Source organism: Lissotriton vulgaris, chromosome 12, assembly GCF_964263255.1.
Source record: "Lissotriton vulgaris chromosome 12, aLisVul1.2, whole genome shotgun sequence".
Taxonomy (NCBI): Eukaryota; Metazoa; Chordata; class Amphibia; order Caudata; family Salamandridae; genus Lissotriton; species Lissotriton vulgaris.
This window is the reverse complement of record NC_141700.1, coordinates 396,385,599-396,391,598: the sequence shown is the minus strand read 5'-3', so window position 1 is coordinate 396,391,598 and position 6,000 is coordinate 396,385,599.

The window sequence follows — 6,000 nt, the reverse complement described above, 5'->3', positions numbered from 1 at the left end:
GGCGAGGCACCGGCTGTGAGCAACCACTGCCACCACCTGTGGAAGGCGACTCAACCATTCTGCACCCCTCCCTTCGATGGCTGCCTGTGCATTGGACAGCACTGCAGCAGATGGAGGAAGCTACGAGTGGGCCACAGAGAAGAAAGAAGGCCAAGGCACGAGGCTCCTTCGATCCCCGGGCTGGGAGCAGTGAACTCCCTACAAAGCTCTGATTTTATTGACGCAGGGAGGCGGGCAGCTCCTTCTTGAATGGAGCGCGCCCTCACTACCCAGGGGCTCAAGTCGGCGCATCCTGCTGGGCGGGACTGCGTTGAACGCAGCTTCTCCATGTTAGGTGATTCCCGTTGCTAGGCAACGCCTGTGCTGCAGGGCTGCCAATCTTTCAGAAATGAACTCTGGCTTCGGCCCCAGTCTCGGACCAGAGGCGGTGATCAGGGCAACTACACAAACGGCTTCCTCCTATAAGGGAGCACACTGGGCTCCCGGGAACAACGGAAAGGAAGCAAGGCCTGTTGGCAATGACATACAGGAAGGCCCCCTGAGTCCTCCTAGAGCTTAACGCCTTCGAGCTCTGCAGAGACAAAGGTGCACAGGGCACTGTGCGAGTGCACCCACAGACTGGTTGATGAAAAAGTACCTAGTAACTTTGATGTCCCTGAGTTTCGTACAACAGGAGGCCAGGCCCTTGGAGATCCTTCTGAAACAGGAGGGACACAGCACACAGCAAATTCATTGTTCTTTCCTTGGCAGAAACAGCTACTGTAGGCCAACAGCAAAGAACCAGTACTCCTCCTCCATTTTCTCCAGCTCTTCTCCTTGGCAAAGGTTCCTCTTGATTCCCATAGTAGTCTGAAGTTCAGTGGTTCTAGGTCTAATACTTATTCCCCAAAATGTATATGTTTTCTTTGTGCAAGGGTCTCTGAGCCCAGTTAAACCCAGTTCTGTCCTCACCTGGCTTGGCAGTTCGGGCTGCACTGCTCCCATGAGGTACAGGGTCAAGACTGATTTGCATATGGCCAGGTCTAAACTGGGGTGGCATGGTGAGAAAAAGAAGAATGGATTTAACCCAGATCTTTTGAGTGTTGGTGAATGTTTTGATTTGCTCTGCATTCTGTTCATCATTTGTGTGTCTTTTACTTTCTAAAAGTGGCATTTTCAAACACACAATTTAAAAACCATCTTTACTAAAAGATGTGTTATTAAATTTTGTGTTCAGAGACCATAAACGTTATTTCTCTATTTCATTCCAATGGGAAGTTATACTTATAAGAGGTTAGAAATAAACTCCCAGTCTATCCTATGGGGCAAGATAGCCTTTCAATAGTGAAAAATGAAATTGGCAGTATTTCACTATCAGGACATGTCACACACCAGTACACGTCCTACCTTTCACATACTCTGCACCATTCCCAGGGGGGTACCTTGGGCCTACCATAGGGGTGCCTTACCTGTAGAAAAAAGGGAAGGTTAGGGTCTGGCAAGTGGCACCACGGAACCACGGGTTGGCGAGAGAGTAAGCAGACTGCACAGCAATATATGAAACTTTCATTACAACTCTCGACCCAGTGGCTCATGGAGCATAGTCTCCTTATGTTTCTAGCTTATACTCAGAAATACCGACAAGCTTTAGAAAAGTCATACCAATTAGGTATTGTATTTTAATATCACTTGTATATAATTCTCTGCACATATTGATAACAACATAGTGAGGGACTGAGGGATCACACTCTGTCCTGACGAAGAAGCATCTCAAGCTTCGAAACATGTTGACACTTAAAGGAGAATACGCACATTACTAGCGCAATCTCTCCGACTTCACTTTTTTAACGATACCAGCCTATGACCAAATAAAGTTTTTTTTAATCCATAAGGCCAGGTACCTTTTAAAATCACTCTCACTCATCCTTGACCCGTTTCATTCACAACAGATATACCTCACATAGCACTTTCAAATTACTAGTGCTCCAGCGTAGTCGCCAGTCGCAGCACACCCCGTCCCGCAGCGGGGCGGGAAAACCCTGATGATGAAGCATGACACCAAGGGCCCTTTTGGTGTGTGAGGGGTATTTTAACAAACGTTGTGTATGCCTGACATCTCTTGACATATGATAATCCTCTTAGAGGTGGTTCTTTTTGTTTCATTAAACTTTGTTTGGAGGATGCATCCACCACAGTACTCTTTGGAGCACTACCTCTTTACTCCCTAAAACCTTGATTTTGATTTACCAAGTGGCAGCACTTGTCAAGTTGACATGACAGTTAACAACTGCACACAGACACTGCAGTTACAGGCCTGACTTACCTTTTCGTGGCTACTCGTGTGGGTGGCACAATCAGTGCTGCAGGCCCACTACTAGCATTTGATTTACAGACCCTGGCACACTTAGTGCACTTTACTATTGGCTTGTCAGTAAATCAAATATGTCAGTTAGGGAGAAACCGGCAAGTACTCCAAGAATCCCAGAGCGCCTCTAGCCTTCTAGAAATTACCTAGAAGTGGCGTTATCACTTACCTGTACACCGCAGGCATCTATTCCATGAAGTCCGGTATGTCGACATGCTGCTTCCAGATGACCTTGATACATCAACAAAGCAAGAGAGGTACAACAGCTCCAAAAGGTCGGATATGTCTCTCCACCAAGTTTGGAGGCACCAGGACCTAACAGAGCCACGACGTACCAATACCCGGGGTGCTGGACCCCAATGGTTAAAACCAAGAAGAAGAGTCCACACCGGGCTCCGAAAGCACCAGAAGCAAGCACCCATCAAGGGACATTGAGACACATGAGACCCACTTCCTGAGTGGCCCAGCTGTCCCACAATTGCCTCTCTAATTTGCCTGTTCCTGACCGTGAGGACCCTGAAGATAGCTCCACTAGCCCAGCACAAATCAACCAGCTGTGCTCACATGGTTCCCAAGCCCTTGTGATCTCTTCCCTATAATGAGACCCACCAGGCATACCTGTAAGTTCACCTGTGCAGTGCCTTTTCAAGTGGCCCCCCTCGTCCTTGTGCACAAGTTTCCAAGAACCTCAGCACACTGCTCCTGCCTGATCCAAGATGCTCTCTAACATCTCCTGCTGGAACTTTGTACCTGGTCTCAACATTGTCCTGAAACGAGCAGGTGCAATTTTTTTAATGCATTGCCTGATTTTCAATGCAATTTTCTATTTCCTCCCATTGATTCCTATGGTGCGTAATTGTGCACAAGTGTGATCTTTTTTCTAATATTCACAAATCCAGGGACAAAGGGCTTTTATACATGAGGTCCAGCACAATTGCCCAAATACAATATGAAAATTAAAGTTGTGCTGTTCCTGAATGAGCTATAATTCAGCAATACACAACCCTGTTTTAACTCACATAAACATCACACACCACTTATTCATCTACACCATGGGTACTCACAACCTTTGTTATCAAAGAAGAGGGACGCAAAGGGCTATTTTGGGGGGTCCAGCGTACGAGCCCGAGCAATTAAAAACAAAGAAGGGTACGCAGTTCCCAAGGGAAGGGTTACTCTGAGTTACTAAACTGAAGGGGGGTGGAAGGAGAGATGAACCCAGATGACAAATTAAGAAGGAACAAAGGAAAGGGGATGGGGATCCTCCCTTTCGGGACTTAAAACCCTCACACACCCAGCAAGCTAGGTGTCATGCTTCATCATATGGGTTTTTGCTCCTCGTCAAGCTGGCGGTGCAATGCCTGACGGGCACCCAGATGGGGCTCTTTGTCAGAGATCTTCTGTCCCTGCCAATCGGTGCGTGGGGGTATGAGGGCCTAGTGTAAGAGGGTGTAGATGTGTGTGAGTGATAGTGATATAGATTAAAAAAGGTTAGGCAATCCACTAAGTAGTTTATTAGTGTGGCAGTCTACCTTATTAAAAGAGATGTGATGAGGTATACTTCCTGGTTCAATGATCCAGGGGAGTATACTCTACCAAGTGATCAATTAGTGGTTGATCGACATGTTTCATGCAGTAGTTCTTAGGGATACAGTGCAATTCATCAGGACCTATAATGTTTTTGAAATACTATCTACACAGAGTGGATGGCGTTATATTTACCTACTCCACACGGGGTTGGTAAGCTGTGGGTCCTACCGCTTCTTAGTGAAACCCTAACGTCGGTAATATCAACCTACCCGGACGAGCGGCAGACCTTTCTCTCGGGGGCCAAATTTACAGTGTGGTTTGTGGACGAGGGCCGCACCGGTGGGGGCGGGGTCAGTGGTGGAGGGGCGGGGCTAGATAAATAAAAACGTGACCATGAGATTGAACACAGGCCCCTGCAGAAGGCGCATTCACCCACTGAGCCACCAGACCCGTCATACACACATCTCTCTCTCTCTCTCTATATATATATATATATATATCTCTCTCTCTCTCTCTCTCTCTGTCTCCCTCCCTCTCTCTGTCTCCCTCCATCTCTCTCTCTCTCTCTCTCTCTCTCACTCGCTCTCACTCTGTCATCCTCCCTCTTTCTCTCTGTCTTCCTCCCTCTCTCTATCTCTCCCTCTTTCTCTCTCCCTCCCTCTCTCTCTCCCTCTCTCTCTCTCTGTGTCTCCCTCTTTCTCCCTCTGTCTCCCTCTGCATGTCTACCTCTCTCTCTCTCTGTTTCCCTCCCTCTCTCGCTCTGTCTCCCACTCTCTCTATGTCTCCCTCTGTATCTCTCCCTCTGTCTCCCTCCCTCTGTCGGTCTTCCTCTGTCTCCCTCCCTCTGTCTGTTTCCAACTGTGTCCCTCTGTCACCCTCCCACTGCCGCCCTCACTCTGTCTCCCTCTGTCTGTCTCCCTCTGTCTCTCTCCCTCTGTTTGTCTCCCTCTATCTCCCTCTCTCTGTCTCTGTCTGTCTCCCTCCCTCTGTCTCCCTCCCTCTGCCTTCCTCCCTCTGTCTCCCTCACTCTCTCTCCCTCTGTCTCCCCCAGTTTCCCTCCCTATCTCCCTCTGTGTCTGTCTCTCTGCCTCACTCTCTCACTGTCTCTCTGCGTCTCCCTCTCCGTCTCTCTGCCTCTGTTTGTCTCTGCCTGAGAACTCATTGTCCTTGTGATGAAAATTAAATGTGCAACCTATCTCTCTCTCCCTCTATCCCTCTCTCTCTCCTCCCTCTGTCTTCTTCTGTCTCCCTCTGTCTGTCTCCCTCCATCTGTCTCCCTCTATCTCCCTCTGTCTGTCTCCCTCTGTCTTCCCCTGTCTCCCTCCCTGTCTTTCTGCCTCCCTCTGTCTGTCTCCCTCCCTCAGACTCTGTCTCCCTCTCTCTTATCCTCCCTGTCTCGTTCTCGCTCTCTCTCTCTCTCTCTCTCTCTCTGTCTCTCCCTGTCTCCCTCTCTCTCTGCCTCCCTCTGTCTGTCTACCTCTCTCTGTCTCCCTAGTCTCCCTCTCTCTCTGTCTAACTCTGTCTCCCTCTCTCTGTCTCTTTCTGTGTCCCTCTCTCTCACCCTCTGTCTCCCTCTCTCTGTCTCCCTCTCTCTCTCCCTCTGTCTCCCTCTCCGTCTCTCTGCCTCTCTGTCTCTGTCTGAGAACTCATTGTCCTTGTGACAAAAATTAAACGTGCAACCATCCTAAAACCTGCCAAGGTCTACAGGCCACGCTGACCTGTCAGTGGTCATTAAATATAATGGGGTGGCCCAGTGACCCTCAGAACCTTGGTTCCAAGTATTGTACACAAACCATGGTTCTGTCGGGAGATTAGTCAATTTCTTAGTGAAACTCCATTGTGCGTGGTACTCTCAATGTATTGCACAGTATTATTTTAGAGATACTTCTTCAAATGAAAACAAATTAATATGGGGAGGAAAAGGAAAGAAGGGAACAAATACACCAATATTTTTGATTTTGCAAGAATTTTTCTTATTTTTGAAAAACAGACATTGATTTGTCATTGGTAAAAACGGGCTGTCCAAAACATAATTGGCGTAAGTAGATCAATAACAGATACGTGCTCAGGTGAATAATAGTGACAGGTGATGATTTGACTATGTGGTGACACAATAACACATAAAA